Source organism: Prionailurus bengalensis, chromosome C2 (assembly GCF_016509475.1).
Source record: "Prionailurus bengalensis isolate Pbe53 chromosome C2, Fcat_Pben_1.1_paternal_pri, whole genome shotgun sequence".
NCBI lineage: Eukaryota > Metazoa > Chordata > Mammalia > Carnivora > Felidae > Prionailurus > Prionailurus bengalensis.
Window position 1 is genome coordinate 137,218,095 of NC_057350.1, and position 17,509 is coordinate 137,235,603.

At 40.5% G+C, this 17,509-nt stretch overlaps 1 pseudogene; it reads left to right on the top strand.

The window, feature by feature from the left end:
* The first annotated feature begins 2,805 nt into the window (after nt 1–2,805).
* LOC122491035 lies at nt 2,806–7,125 on the top strand (annotated as a pseudogene).
* The last annotated feature ends 10,384 nt before the right edge of the window (nt 7,126–17,509 follow it).

Below are 17,509 nucleotides of genomic sequence, written 5' to 3' on the forward strand. Positions count from 1 at the left end.
TTGGGTGTTTTCAATTGATACCCTATATTTTCACAACTTACTGGAAGCAGCGTGGGAGGAAACCTAAAGACAGGAAGAACCCTTTTGAAGAGTGGGTGAGAGATGATTAAAGCTGGAACAAGGCAGTAGCAAGTGTAGTAAAGAGGAAGGGCAGGTAAGAGCTCAATGATAGACTCCGTTGGTACTCCCATTACTGCTGCACCCATTCGGCTACAGATATAAGTGTCCCATCGCCCATCACCATCAGCAGTAGCCTTGTTTACCCATCCACAGCCCCTCTCCCACCCCAACCACAATATATGTACCCCCTGGACTAATTTCTTTCTTCCTTTCTTCCTTCTTTTCTTTTCTTTTAATGGAGTTGAAATCAGTGAGTCATCACATACAACACTCAGTGCTCATCACAACAAATGCCCTCCTTTTCTAAAAAAAATTTATTTATTTTTTTGAAGAGGGAAGGGGCACAGAGAGGGAGAAAGAGAATTTTTGTAATGCTTTTATTTATTTTTGAGAGAGAGAGACAGACAGACAGAGCATAATCGGGGGAGGGGCAGAGAGAGAGGGAGACACAGAATCCACCGCAGCCTCCAGGCTCAGTCAGCACAGAGCCCGACATGGGGTTCGAACTCACGAACTGCGAGATCATGACCTGAGCCGAAGTCAGACACTCAACCAACTGAGCCATCCAGGTGCCCCAGCCTCCCTTAATACCCATCACCCATCCAGCTCATCCCACACCCACCTCCCTCCATCAACTCTCAGTTTTTCTCCATCATTAAGAGTCTCTTTTAGTTTGTTTCTCTCTCTCCTCTTTTTTCCTCCTCCCATATGTTCATCTCTTCTGTTTCTTAAATTCCACATATGAGTGAAATCATATGGTATTTGCCTTTCTGATTGACTTACTTCATTTGGCATTCTAACTCCATACACATTGTTGCAAATGGGAAGATTTTATTCTTTTTGATGGCTGAGTAATATTCCCGTGTGTGTGTGTGTGTGTGTGTGTGTGTACCACACCTTTATCCATTCATCAGTCAGTGGACATTTGGGCTCTCTCCATAGTTTGGCTATTGCTGCTGCTGCTGCTATAAACATTGGTGCATGCACCCCTTTGAATCTGTATTTTTGTATCCTTTGGGTAAGTACCTAGTAGTGCAATAGCTGGATTGTAAGGTAGTTCTATTTTTATTATTTTGAGGAACCTGCATACTGTTCTCCAGAGTGGCTGCTGCAGTTTGCATTCCCACCAACAGTGCAAGAGGGTTCCCCTTTCTCTGCATCCTCGCTGACACCTGTTGTTTCCCGTGTTGTTAATTTTAGCCATTCTGACAGGTAGGAGGTGGTATCTCGTCGTGGTTTTGATCAGTATTTCCCTGATGATGAGCGATGTTGAGCATCTTTTCATGTGTCTGTTAACCATCTGTACGTCTTCTTTTTTTTTAATTTTTTTTTAACTTTCTATTCAGTTTTTGAGAGACAGAGAGAGACAGAGCATGAATGGGGGAGGAGCAGAGGGAAAGGGAGACACAGAATCCAAAGCAGGCTCCAGACTCCAAGCTGTCAGCTCAGAACCTGATGCGGGGCTTGAACCCATCAGCCGTGAGATCATGACCTGAGCCGAAGTCGGATGCTTAACCGACTGAGCCACCTGGGTACCTCCCCCCCTTTTTTTAATGTTTATTTTTGAGAGAGAGAGAGACAGAGTGAGAGTGGGGGAGGGGCAGAGAGAGAGGGAGACACAGAATCTGAAGCAGGCTCCAGGCTCTCAGCTGTCAGCACAGAGCCCGACGCAAGGCTTGAGCTCACAGACTGTGAGATCAGACCTGAGCTGAAGTCAGACGTCTAACTGACTGAGCCACCCAGGTGCCCCTGTATGTCTTCTTTGGAAAAGTGTCTGTTTGTGTACTCTGCTCATTTCTTAATTGGGTATTTGTTTTTTTTGGATGTTGAGGTTGATAAGTTCTTTATAGATTTTGGATACTAACCTTTCATCAGATATGTCATTTGGAAATATATCTTCTCCTATTCCACCAGTTGCCTTTTACTTTTGTTGATTGTTTCCTTCACTGGGCAGAAGATTTTTGTCTTTTAAAAAAATTTTTTTTGGGGGGCGCCTGGGTGGCGCAGTCAGTTGGGCGTCCGACTTCAGCCAGGTCACGATCTCGCGGTCCGTGATTTCGAGCCCTGCGTCGGGCTCTGGGCTGATGGCTCAGAGCCTGGAGCCTGTTTCCGATTCTGTGTCTCCCTCTCTCTATGCCCCTCCCCCGTTCATGCTCTGTCTCTCTCTGTCCCAAAAATAAATAAACGTTGAAAAAAAAAATTAAAAAAAAATTTTTTTTTTACATTTATTTATTTTTTGAGAGACAGAGAGAGACAGAGCACAGGTTGGGGAGGGGCAGAGAGAGAGGGAGACACAGAATCCGAAGCAGGCTCCAGGCTCTGAGCTGTCAGCACAGAACCTAACATGGGGCTTGAACTCATGAACTACGAGATCATGACCTGAGCCGAAGTCAGATGCTTAACTGACTGAGCCACCCAGGTGCCCCTTATTTATTTATTTTTAAGCAATCTCTATGCCCAAAGTGGTCATTGAACTCATGACTCTTGAGATCAAAAGTCACATGCTCCACCAGCTGAGCCAGCCAGGTGCCTCAAGTGCACAGCTTGAACTCACAAACCATGACATCATGACCTGAGCCAAAGTTGGATGCTTAACCAACTGAACCACCCAGGCACCCCAGAAGATTTTTAGCTTGATGAAGCCCCAATAGTTCATTTTTGCTTTAGTTTCCCTTGCCTATGGCGATGTGTCTAGTAAGAAAGTGCTGCGGCGAACGTCAAAGAAGTTGCTTCCTGTGTTCTCTAGGATTTCGATGGTTTCCAGACTCATATTTAGGTCTGTCACCCCATGGACTAATTTCTCAAAACCTGTCACCCCATCATCAGGTAAGTAGCACCGAGACAATGGTTGTTAGGAATAAGGCTCAACAGAGTTGATGCGAAATATGAAGAGCACCTGAAAATGTTTCAGTCACATGACATTGATGCTGTTAACACTTAGGATATTATAGGATTGTAGTAATAATTTTAAAAGCTAAACATCACACATATTTCTCGTTGAAATCCAAGCACCGTCCTACTTAAGAAACATGAGGATATGCAGAGGGTCCACATCCCACTTTCTGCTACTGACTTCCATTGGGAAAGGCAATTTGTAAGCTCATCATGACAGCATAGACATTACAGAGAAGGGAACAACTCACAACTCAATTTGCTTTATATCTGTACCTCCTTATATTAAGTTATTGAGCCTTGAATTCATACCGGAAACCTTATCATTCGTTTTTACTTCTTGCCAAGTAGAATCCTTGGGGGCTGTGTAGAAAACACATCAGTCTTCTTAAAATTGTAAATACTAGCAAGTCAAATTCTCCAACACACTTGTGTCCCAACTGAGAAAAAGGAAGTGCCAAAATGGGAGACATGGGACATTCCACCGGAATTAAGCTCTGTGTAATTATTTATGCAATTCCGAAAATACATTTTACCATATAGGGTATAAACCCTCTTTTCTCCCCATGAATTGTATTTATCCATGGAAGTCAAAGGTGTTATTAACTTAAATCCTGGCAGAGCCTCATCTGTTTTAACACTCACCAACCCACATGATAATTACTGCTGCTATACACAGAAGAACTTAAAATTGACATAAGATTTCTGCCCTCTAACCTGTTTTTAAGAATCCTTCACATCTCTGGGTTTTAGGCTGAAGGGTGTGCTGTCTCCCACCTTAACCCTAAGAGAGATTTATTGCACCGGGCCTGACTTACTGCTGACTGAAAGATGTTGCACGATCATTACTGTGCCCATGGGTAAAAGAGGAAGGGGCCAACCTTGGGGAATAGCTTTGAATTATGATAGTCATGTAAGGATAGAGATTTTGTCACAGAGCTAGGACAGAGGTCCTGGTAGAGAGATTTAGGAAAGCAGGGAAAGGATGGATAAGTGAGCAAATTAAGTGTGAGGGGTCTTGCTTTGAATTTGCTTGGCAAGGCTTTGCATCTGTCCTCTTTTTGTGGAAGAAGCAAGTGGAAAATGTTTTGCTTTCTAATGTTAGGCGTGGCTAACGTCATTTTTTTTTTATAGTTCCTCCTCCCATGCTACTTCTTCATTTATTTAAGTATTTATTTTTGAGAGAGAGAGAGAGAGAGAGAGAGAGAGAGAAAGCATGCAAGCAGGTCATGGGTAGAGAGAGAGGGGGACAGAGGATCTGAAGCAGGCTCTGTGTTGACAGCAGAGAGCCCGTTGTGGGGCTCGAACTCACAAACCATGAGATGGTGACCTGAGCCAAAGTCACATGCTTGATCAACTGAGCCACCCAGGCGCCCCAGCTAACATCATATTTATAAGGCAATCGGTGTGGATCAATCTGAAAGAGCAATTGAAAGAAGAAAGGAAGAAGGGAAGGGAAGGAGGAAGGAAATAGGCCTGTATCTCCCTTATACTGTTTCCCTCATATAGGCATACCTCCTTTTATCGTGCTTTACTTTATTGTGCTGTGTTTTTCACAAACTGAAGGTTTGTAGCAACCCTGCATAGAGCAAGTCTATTGGAGCTGTTTTCCCCACATTTGCTCACTTGGTGTGTGTGTGTCACATTTTGGTAATTCTCTCGCTATTTCCGACTTTTTCATTATTATTATAGTTGTTATGGTGATCTGTGATCAGTGAGCTTTGTTATTACTATTGTAATTGTTTGGGGGCACCACCAACTGTGCCCATAGAAGACAGCCAACTTAAATCAATAAATGTGTGTGTTTTGACTGCTCTACCAACGGGCTCTTCCCCATCTCTCTCTCATTCCTTGGGCCCCACTATTCCCTGAGACACAGCAATATTGAAATCAGGCCAATTAATAACCCTGCAGTGGCCTCCAAGTGTTCATGTGAAAGGAAAAGTTGCACATCTCTCACTTTCAATCAAAAGCTAGAAATGGTTAAGCCGAGCGAGGAAGGCATGTTGAAAGTCAAAACAGGCCAAAAGCTAGGGCTCTTGTGCCAAATAGCCAAGTTGGGAATGCACAGAGGTTCTTGAAGAAAATTAAAAGTGCTGCTCCAGTGAACACAAGAATCATAAGAAAGAGAAACAGCCTCATTGCTGATATGGAGAAAGTTCGAGTGGTCTCAATAGAAGATCAAAGCAACCACAGCATTCCCTTAAGCCAAAATCTGAACAAGAGCAAGACCCTAACTCTCTTCAAGTCTAGGAACGCTGAGAGGTGAGGAAACTGCAGAAGAAGAGTTTGAAGCCAGCGGAGATTGGCTCGTGAGGTTTAAGGAAAGAAGCCTCCTCCATAACAGAAGGCGGCAAGGTGAAGAAGCATGTGCTGATGGAGAAGCTGCAACAAGTGACCCAGAAGATGAAGGTGGCTCCACTAAATGACACATGTTCAACGTAGGTGACACAGCCTTCCATTGGAAAAAGGTGCCATCTAGGATTTTCATAGCTGGCGAGGAAAGGTCAATGGCTGGTTTCAGAGCTTCAAAAGATAGACTGACTCTCTTGTTAGGGGTTAATGTAGCAGGTGACTTTTAGTTGAAACCAGTGTTCATCGACCATTTCAAAAATCCTAGGGCTCTTGAGAATTATGCTAGGTCTACTCTGCCTGTGCTCTGTACATGGAACCACAAAGCCTGGATGATAGCACATCTGTTTACAACCGATGTTTATAATCTGTTTTAATTTTAAACCCACAGTTGGTACTTCTAGAAAAAGGATTCCTTTCAAAATATTACTGGTCATTAGTGATGCAGCTGTTCATCTAAGAACTCTGATGGAAATGTACAATGAGATTAACGTAGTTTTCATGCCTGCTAACACAATGTCCATTCTGCAGCTCATATATCAAGGAGTAATTTTGATTTAAGTCTTATTATTTAAGAAACCCATTTTATAAAGCTGTAGCTGCCAGATAGCGATTCTTCTGATGCACCTGGAAAGAGTAAATTGAAAACCTCCTGGAAAGAATTCACCATTTTAGATGCCTTTAAGAACATTTGTGTTTCGTGGAAGAGGTCAAAACATCACTATTTTAATTTTTTTTTCAACGTTTATTTATTTTTGGGACAGAGAGAGACAGAGCATGAACGGGCAAGGACAGAGAGAGAGGGAGACACAGAATCGGAAACAGGCTCCAGGCTCTGAGCCATCAGCCCAGAGCCCGACGCGGGGCTCGAACTCACAGACCGCGAGATCGTGACCTGGCTGAAGTCGGACGCTTAACCGACTGCGCCACCCAGGCGCCCCAAAACATCACTATTTTAATACGTGTTTTTAATGTTTATTTATCTTTGAGAGAGAGACAGAGTGCAAGTGGGGAAGGGGTAGACAGAGAGGGAGACACAGAGTTCGAAGCTGGCTCCAGGCTCCGAGCTGTCAGCACAGAGCCCGATGTGGGGCTTGAACTCACGAGCTGTGGGATCATGACCTGAGCTGAAGTCGGATGCCTGACTGAGCCACTCAGGCACCCTCAAAATACCGCCATTAACAGGAGTTTGGAAGAAGTTGATTCCAATTTTCATGGATGTCTTTGATAGGTTCCAGACTTCAGTGGGGAAGTCACTGCAGATATATGGTGGAAATAGCAAGAGAATTAGAATTACAAGTGGGGCCTGAAGCTGTGACTGAATGGCTGCAATCTCATGATAAAACTTGAACAGATGAGGACTTGCTTCTTAGGATGAGCAAAGAAAGTGTTTCTTGAGATGAATCTACTCCTGGTGCAGATGCTGGGAATTTGCTGAAATAACGACAAAAGATTTAGAGTATCACATGAACTTAGTTGATAGAGCAGTAGTAGGGCTTGAGGGGATTGACTCCAATTTTGAAAGAAGTTCTGCGGGTAAAGCGCTATCAAACAGCATCACGTGCTACAGAGAAATCGTTCATGAAAGGAAGACTCAATTGATATGGCAAACTCCTTGTTTTTCTTTTTTTTAAGAAATTGCCACAGCCACTCCAACTTGCAGCAACCACCCTCCCTTGAGCAGTCAGCAGCCATCAACATCAAGGCAAATACCCTCCAGGAAAAGGATTACAACTCATTGAGCCTTCAGATGATGGTTAGCGTATTTGAAAGAAATTAAGTATTTTTAATTAAAGCGTGTACTTTGCATTTTTAAACACCGTGCTATTGCACACTTCATAGACTACTGTATAGCGTAAGCATAACTTGTATATGCCCTGGGAATCAAAAACAATTCATTTCACCCACTTTATTGTGATGTTTACTTTTTTGGGGTGGTCTGGAACCAAACCTGCAGTATCTCTGAGATACACGCCTCTACACATTTTTTTGTCATATATGCAATGGGAAGGCAGACGTCAGCCTAGTCCGTGCCAAATTATTACAAAAATCTGAATTTAAAAGGACCCGTGTTAATGGACTTTTACTGAATTTATAAAATGTCAAAGATTACATCTCACTTAAAAGATAAATCTCAAAGTGCTCTTTCAACACTCCCAGAACACCATGTAAAATGACTGCTGTGCTGATTCGAGAATATTGACATTTGGCAGCTCTTTGCTTGGCTCTCACCTGATATGCTTTTGCCTCTCTCTAAAATACTTTGGTGCACCTGTGCAAAGGCTCTGTGGAGACAATAATGAGGCTTGTCTGAGTGCATAGATAAAATGTATCTTCGGGAAAAATAATAGCCTCTGTTCTGATTTGGGTGATGTTTTTTGCAAGACAAGTGACAGAGATGCTTTAAAAATGTGATCCGACTATCAGATTCATATTCTTTCCCAGGTCCCCGCTATTAATATGTCCAGGGTCTGGTTGACAGCTTGCCCTGGTGATTCTTTTTGTTCCTACCATAGCTACAGCATTAGCACAAACCGCTCCCAACTGGAAATGGTGGCTATAGAAAAAAATTGAATTAAGAGCCATCCTGGGATAATGGGGATAGTAGTGTTTGGCCAGGACTACGGCTCATTGATGAGGTTTCCCCATTAGTTGTAGACAATAGAGTTGATATATTGTCTCATGGTGTTTGGGTTACTCTACGCATCACTGGAGTGAAGGATATGAGGATATTACAATTGAGGGAACCAAGTTAACTGGAGAAGAGAAGTTAATTGACTCCCCCATGGTCCGGAGCTAGTTAATGTTGGAGGTATGGTTAGATCCCGTTCTCCGGGAGCCTGGTGATGGGGTATTGAAATAGAATTGCTGTGGCATAGATATTTGGGAAGACGAATGAAAGGAAACGATATCTGAGTCCGAAGGATAGGGAGGAACTTCTGACTTATGATGCTGAAGCTATTTAGGAGGATCCATTGGGACAGGTACATATTCCATGCATCCTTTATATAGTGGAAGCACATCGTACTCATGTTTATCGCATGTGTATTCAACCACACTTTTCAAAAAGTACAGTAGCAGCTAAAATAAAATGTGATCTTTTTGTCACATGGCCCCTGTATCAGCTCCTTCATCTGTGATAGATTCCAAGGCTGGATGGATACATCAGCTGTGTTGGAAACTGTGAGATCTAATACAGTATATACAAAACAACTTAAAATATCGAGGGTATTTCTGACTGTTATTTTTGTCTTATACCCAACTGTGAAATCAACTCCCATATAAGATGGAAATTCACAGTATTGAGGGATTTTTTTGCTCATCAAAAGAAAAATGATGGAAAAAATATGTGAATAGATTAATAGTTTTGTTTTTAAGCACATAATAACTTTTTTGCCACTTTCAATTTTTTTTTTGCCCAGAATGTTTTTTAGGAGGAAATCTAGTATGAGAACTTTAATATATTCTTAAAATGTATATTTTAATATATATAAAAACATTTCAAAATATGAGCCTTAGGTTTGAACTTGAAGCTGCTAATATTATTTCTCAGGGTTCTTTTGCTCGAAAAATAGAATTGAACTTACCGCTTTTTAAAATACGCTTTTGAAGTAATATACACCAACTGAAAAATACAGATGCATACATGGAGTTTGATGGGTTTGCAAAAACTAAACACTCCTATGGAAGCAACAGAAAGATCATAAAGCAGAACATGACCAGCATGCCAGAACTCTAGGACCTGTGTCCCCTTCTTTTTTTTTTTTTTTAGTTTTTTTTTATTTCAATGTTTATTTATTTTTGAGGAGGGGAGGGACAGAGAGAGAGCGAGATACAGAAGCAGGTTCCAGGGTCTGAGCTGTCAGCACAGCTCGCGAACCTCGAACTCACGAACTATGAGATCATGACCTGAGCCGAAGTCGGACTCCTAAATTACTGAGCCACCCAGGTGCCCCACCTGTGTCCCCTTCTTTCTAATCATCATCTCCCAGACCACCATCCTGACTTTTAACACTGTAGATGAGTTTTGACTGTTTTTGTACTTAATATGTATGCATTCTGCTCATTATGATGTTAGAGATATTCATCCATCTGATTGTCAATTATGGTATAACTCTTATTCACATTGCTGCCTAATTTTGTATTGTGGGAATATATCTTAATGCTGTTGTACAATTTTTACAGTATAGATACTAATTTGCAACCAGCCAACAATGTAGGAGAGTTTAAGTGACTATGCATTTCCCCCCAAACTTGGTATTTTTCATCTTTTTTTTTTAACAACTTTAGCCGTTCTGGTGGACAATCATTGATTTTTAAATTGACTAAATAAACCTCTAGCAATCTCATACCAAACAAAGGTCTTTATTTTAGCAACCCGTGTGTGTTGGGGGTGGGAAGGGGCAATGTTTCATAAAGCAGAATGCTTCAACATCAACAAGTTCAAAAAAGAAATACATTTTGAATTACATAAGCAGAAATATCTCAGCACAGACAAGTGGTTTTGTTTAAAATACAGCCTTATTTTCAAAGAAAGCATTTCATTTGGGAATGAAGAGATATGCATATGGGCTAGACATTTATGGAATCTGAAAACTGACATTTTTAAGATTTTGGAGGGGAGGTGTGGGATAGAAGAAAACAGTAAGGACTTTATTAACTGCACCACTAATGATTGAGATTTTCATAGAAAAAACACGACGCAGTGGTTGATTTGTATTTTTATTACTGTTGCAGGGTCTCCATTTTGGTGCCTATTGGATATTGTTCCTATAAAGAATGAGAAAGGAGATGTGGTACTTTTTCTGGCCTCATTCAAAGACATAACAGATACAAAAGTGAAGATTACTCCAGAAGATAAAAAAGAAGGTTGGTACTGTTTTCAGAAAACATTGACAGATGGAGTAACATTTTGAAATTGTTTACTCAGAATCTCTAGGAGGAAAAAAAATTGTCTTTTTAATAACAGCAACTGATAAATATTCATAACTGTTAGCAGTTAGCGCTTGGTGCCTATTCCAAAATCACAGAGACTCACATGAATTTACATCCTCGTCTTTGTAATAAAGACTCATTTGACAGGAACCAGAAGTTCATATTCCTATGCAAATAAGATAAAGATGGAAAAACAGTTTAGAATATAAAGAGTCACACCACATTATTTTATTAGGGAAGAATATTAATCGGTAGCAATGAGTGAAGTTAAAATGATGTGATTAAAAATCCCTCTCTCAGTTTCATCTGAAGTGCAGTTGCTCAAAATTTAGACGTGAAAATTTCACGCGCAAAATTAAGAATCCAGTGTTTAGTGGTTGCTAGAGTGGATTGCTGCAGACAAATGTGTTTCTGTATCTTATTGTACATAACGCTATCATGATTTGTTTTAAGGCACAGACAAGCTTTTCAATGATCTGTAAAGGATTCTACGATTTTATGTTGCTTTCTGGTTTAGAATTGTTAAGAAATTCCTTAAAATTCGTGCAAGCTGACAAAAACTGGCACTGAAAAAAATGTTGATATTATTTCATTTAAACAGGGGTAGGATTACATACTTTGGTGACCAGAGAATAAACCATTGTCATTGCAAGGGACTTCCTATGTGTGAAGTTCTTTATGAGAACCGACTATCTGACATTTCAAGAATTATGACCTGCTCAGAATGAACTCTTTTATTTCAACTCGTTTAAAACACATATGTGACTGTTTTAAACATATAAAAGTCTCTTGAAATGACCACCCAAATGGAGAACTATCGTGGTGTGGTGCCTCTTCCCCCACTTCCATCATCTGAAATGTTTGCAAATGCACAACTATTTTCCTATGTATTTGCATGACTGAACAGTGTGGCATATTTACATACACAAGGAAAGAGCAGTCTGACAATTAAAGTTACTCGGATATTACAGCAAGTGTAATGCCTGTCCAGCGAGAGAAAAGAAAACATGGGAGTCAGTATGCATAGATTTTGTTTTTAGGGTTTTTTTTGTGTGTGTTATAGGAATAGAGAAGGTGAGTATGAACTATATTTGCTCACAACACCGCGACACCAAATATGTGGGTTTTCTCCCCACCAAGAACCAGTTCTACAACTTTCTGGCCACCAACTGGGTGTCCTATCATTTAATTCAGCTCTGCGATGACTACAGAGTTACTGTCGGTCTCCACATGCTTATGGGCTCATTCCCACGAGACTGTCCTCACCTCAGATGCCAGTCACAAATATTGGGTGCCCAGGGGACCTGTACACGTCTGTCCAATTTGGCTATAAAGTTGGGGATTCCCCAACATTCCTCCTTTTCAAATTTAATAATTTGTTAGAACAACTCCCAGCACTCAGGGAAACTATTTATATGGTTACAAAGGATACAATTCAGGAAGAACAAAATGGAAGAGATGCATGGGGCAGGGCATGGGGAGGAGGGAGGTGGAGCGGCCATGCTCTGTCTGGGTGTGCCACACTCCCAGAACCTCAGTGTGTTTACCAACTCAGAAGCTTTCCACAGCCCACTGTCCAGGAGTTTTTATGGAGGTTTCATTATGTAGACATGATTGATTACATCACTGGCCATTGGTGATTAACTCAGTCTCCAGCCCCTCTCCTCTTCCAGAAGGTTAGGGGTGGGGTGAAAGTTGCAACTCTCTGATTTTGGGTCTTTCACCATGGAAGCATGTAGGGACTCCCAGCCACCAATCAATCATTAGCATATAAAAGATACTCATCATCCCAGGGATTCCAAGGGTTATAGAGTTGTTTGCCAGTTGCAGGAGCTAAAAACCAAATATATTTTTTATATTATGCCACAATAGGGATTATTTGAATAAAATTATTATTCACATCTTAAATATATATGTGTGTATATCATATACCTTTATATATGTGTGTAGATAGAAGTGTAAAACTAAAAAGTAATATATGACTACTTTTTTTTTTTTTTTTTTTTGCTTTAAAGGGAGTAATTTAATCATCCTGACTTGCTTTGAGCAGGAGACTCATGTGTAATGGTTTTATAAAATTTAACTCGTCACCTTTGTCTTAGGCCTTTCATGTCTGTAGATAGGGGAGAAATCCCTATCTTGGAAGACTGAAATTGACCAAAGGAGCAAAATATACTTACTCACTTGGGATTCGAAAGAGCTCAATTAAAACACTCCTTTTTCCACCCAAGTACTGGGCCAACTCAGAAGGAAATAAGAATAAGGCAGATGGGAGATCAACATATCACCTTGATTTCTGATAAAACTGATAACAGAGAATGTGACGTATATCTACAACAAGTGGGCTTCCTCTTGTGAGCTCCAGATTTAGGGAAAGTCACCCCTCGATCACAAACAGAGCTATAAAAAGGCAAAGGCAGAGCTCCCCAAGTTATAATTTCAAGCTTGGAGGACCAGAGCAGAACAGATGCTCCCCAAATAGAGCTGCTTCTTAAAGAGGAAGGGGCCACCCTATGCATACCTATGTGTCCTTCCAAACTCAATCCGATTAAATTCCTCCTCTTCCTCTGGGAAGAAGTGAGTGAAGGAGCAGGAAAGGCCAAGTGTGTTACACTAACGGAAGTGCTTGCACATGAAAGACGGTACCTGACATTTGGGGGTGGAGGAGGGCATGAACTTGAATACTCTGGAACCAGTAACAATTTTACTAATTCAAACTCCCATCTTAAAAATGAGTTTTACATTTACATTTAAATAAATATGCACCTGTTGGGATGAGCACTGGGTGTTGTATGGAAACCAATTTGACAATAAATTTCATATTAAAAAAAAATAAAAAATAAAAAAATAAATATGTTCATCTCTGTTCAGTAATAGACCAATTTTGTTCAGGGAACATATACAATCATTTTCTATCTCTTGCAAAGTGTAAAGCAAAAAATATCAACGAAACACATTTAACATTAATTAGATAATGCAAAATATGATTTATGAATTTTGAAGTATTTTGAAAAAAATCCCTAAATTTTTTGTAGCTTTATAAGTTCTTCCTCAAGTGATTATTACTTCATAGGAAGTTATGTACTATTTCTAAATAGGTACTGAAAACTTAACATTTTTTTCTGTTAATGCCTTAATATAAATGTCCCACAAAAGTATGTAGTATTTTTATAGAGGCCAACTAACTATTGTTAGCCAGCATGGCTATAAAATGATCATAAAAAATAGATATATATTTCTTTTTTTTTTTTTTTACCTGCACTTAATAGAGGAAAGTACATTAAATTCACCAGTTGATGGCATGTCTTGTAGGAAAAGCACATCTTAGCGTATGGTATTTTTAGAACTTTGAGATAAGTGTTTGAAAATCATTAAAATGTCACTGTGGAACCGGAGCAGTATTGTATCATAGCACGAGAAAACTGTAAGTGAGCATGTAGCCTGACTTGACCCAAGATTGCATCTCATACAAATGTATCACTGAAGTTCACTGGCTTATAGAAAGAAGATTTGTGTTAATTTCCTACCCAGGCTCAGATGATGGACTTTATAAGAGGTATATGTGCACTTCTATTTTTAAAAACTACTTGAATCATTAATATCTATGTTGTTTGGGGGTTTATGTGAAATGAGGTAAAGCATATTTATTTTATTGAAAAGGCTAGCAAGGTATGGGATACAATAAACAGCATTGATGGGAGATTAGCATAAAACGCAATGTTCTGTTTGTGCACTCTGTAGCTTTCAGCCAGTGATCTGGGTTGTGTGTCGGGGTGAGGGGGGCAGGGGGGAAGAGGCAGAAGAGAGGGCAGGAAAGGGAGGGAGGGAGGGAGGGTTTAAGGGACGTCAGCAGAAATCTGGTGTTTTTCACTACCTAATACCCTCCTTTTTTTTTTTGACACATTTTACTTCCATTCTAAAAATAGTGTGTAAACCACTAACTCCTATCCATGTCTAATATTACTGAGTGCATTACTGATCTTTCACTCTCAGTAATACTTTAATACAATTTAAAAGTGAATTAATAGTGGATTAAGTAGTTCAACAAATACTTAGTGAGTACCCACTCTGTTTTCAGATTTCAACTATTGTTTGGGGATGTCAAAATGGAGACCGGATGCTTTGGATCATCTATACTTTAGCTCAAATCCTGGTTCTACCACATGTTTGGTATAGACTAGGGACTTATCCTGTCACAGACTGTACTCTCTTCTATAAAATGGGGCAATCATACATGTCTACATTTGATTCAGATTGTCCAATGACAAAAATATTACAATTTAGTAATGAGTTTGATGCCCTTTATTCAAAGGGGAGCACTCCATGGATTGAGAGTATTCAGTGCTTCACAAACAGTGGAGTGCTATTCCCGAGGGATTTTGAGCAAGTTTTATAGAGAGTTAGAAGAGGCAACATGGAAACAGGGCATGATGGCCTAGGAGGTAGGGGATTTCCTTATGAGGCTAGCAAGGTCCTACTTTTTAGTGTAAGGTGAGCTAGCTAAAGCTGATTTGGAGGATTGTGCATAGTGTTTGTTAGGGTTCCTTGACAGGTATTTCCCGTAAGTGCAGGCTGATGTCGGTTTACATGTCAGGCCACCGGGTCCCGTGTTGTGAGTCCCAATACACAAATCAATTTTATCAAGGTTTATAAGAAACAATACATACAAATCGCACAGGACAGAGCATCTGGAATGAACTCAATAAAAGATGTGGCCATTGCTACATTCTCTCTGTTTTATTTTAATAGCTAGCTGTTATTGAGTCTCTACATAATACTAACAGAAACTGCCTGTATTTCCTATAACCATATGAATTAGGTATTATTCTTATTCCCAGTTACCAGTGTATTTAAGTAGCTTGATAAATTGACATAGTAAAAAGAGCTTAGTAGAACTAAGATTTACATTCATATAATCAAACTCCGGAGTATGCATTCTTTTATTTAGAGTTTTTTTTTTCCTCTCCCAAGAGCTTGTGATCTTATGAAGGACATAGATCCAGTATTTGTGATATGGTATATCGAGTGATAATAGAGTGGCAGAAATGGTAAATTCTTTCTGGACAAGGGAAAGAGATAGGAGCCAGCAAGAATTGGAGCAGAGTCAACAAGATCTTCAAGGGGCAGTTAATACTGAAGCGAATCTTGAAAGATGGATGGAGTTCGATGCACTGAAAGGAGGGGTTGTTAATTTCAGGAGGTGGACTAGCAAATAGTTGACCCTTTTTTGGAAGTAGACTATAAAAGTCAGGGAGTTAAAGTTTATCTCTACATGGATGGGCAGAGCTTAGCTCTTAAAGATTTTATTATGTCTTCTTTTTTTCCAAGTTTTTATTTAAATTTCAGTTAGTTAACATTTTATGATGTCTTTCTAAGGAGTTTAGATGGTGTGGAAATAGAGTTCACAGAAAAGTAGGACTTGGCAGAGGAAGGTGACGTCACAGGAAGACTGATAAATTTCAAGTTTCTGGCTTGGGGACAGGTAGGGGCTGAATTGTGTGCCCCTCAGATCATGTGTTGAAACCCTTCCCTCACCACCTCAGCATGTGACTGCATTTGAAGATAGGGCCTTTAAAGAGGTAGTTAAGGTGAAATGAAGCCATTAGAGTGGGTCCTGATCCAGTCTGACTGGTGGTAAACTCGTAAGAAGTGGAGATTTGGTCATAGGGACACATGAGGGGCGTGCAATGTACAGAAGAAAGACCACGTGAGGAAGCAGGGGAGCGGCACCACCACTTTTTACTCTAAACACATGTGCTCTTAGGAAAGCAGGTCTTACACTCGAATTACTAAAGAACCAACTTACAATACTCCCACAACCCACTTTCCAACTACTGTTCCACGCTAACCTTGAAGGCTCTGGACAAACCAAGCTGGTCTGTTCACGTTCAACTAATACAGTTCACCCTCTTTCTTCTCCACACCCAGTTCTCAGATTTTCCCTCACTTGGATCATCTTTGTCACTCCTGTTCACCATGAGAATCCCATCCCTTTTCTTTGTCATCGGTTTACCTGAATCACCTGATCTCATAGTGAGGGTCCTTCCCTTGGAGCGCTCTGTGCTTGTTGCTGGCTTCATTCATCTGGCTTGTCTTGCCCGAGCTGTGAAGGGCCTTGAAGTTGGCATACTGCTTCAGAGTCTTTGAAAGACCTATACTGCCTTGCACATAGGAGACACAGAGGACATACTTGCTGATTAACTAATTTATCAAAGGACCTTCAGCTTCTTTTAAAAGTTCCTTTCCTCTAGGGACACCTAGGTGGCTCAGTCGGTTAAGCGTCCGACTTCAGCTCAGGTTGTGATCTCATGGTTTGTGGGTTCGAGCCCCTCATCATGCTCTGTGCTGACAGCTCAGAGTCTGAAGCCTGCTTTGGATTCTCTCTCTCTCTCTTTCTCTCTCTCTCTCCCCCTCCCCCACTTGTGTGGTGTCTCTCTCTCTCTCAAAAAGAAATAAACATTAAAAAAAGAAAGAAAGAAAAAGTTCCTTTCCCCTATACTCAGCTGCATGTGTCTCAGTTTTCCAGATTTCATTTCACAGCAGTTCATTCATTGTACTAATCTGGTTTTCCATTCAAACCAGTTGACTATAATCATATGTGCCTTATTTTTCCAGGCACAGGGCCCAAGGCAGTTATTTTTGTTTATTTCTTGTAGGATGCCCCAGATTTGATTTGAAATGATGGTTGACGCTGGCCTATTCATTATGTAGCAACAACATCATCAGTTATCCCAGAACTGGAGGATTTTAATTGTAATTTCTAAAAAGTTGGCACTTCAAATTTGTCTTGAGAATTTAGGGGTTGACATGTGAAACTCCTCACATTATCTTCGGTGGTAATACAAACAAGTATTCAAATGCAATGGCGTCCTTGGTAGCCTAACTTTCCGCAGGCTGCCGCAGGGTGGCAGTATTAAGTACATTGACAAGTTTTATATTGCATCTACCTATTCCTCTTAACAAGTGGCTCCAGAATAAATAAAACTAATGAATAGCTGCACGACACAATTAAATATCAATTGCATTTAGCTACAAGAACCTGAAAACCTAACAACATAAGCTTGGCCACTAAGGGCTTTATTTTCTCATATTGTGAAGGGTCTGGAGCTGAGCAGCCCATGTTTGGAATGGTGACAGCAATACTGGTAGGCACCCAGGCTCTTTTTTGCCCTTCTGTTCTGCTGTCTTAATGTACTGCTTGTCATTCTCA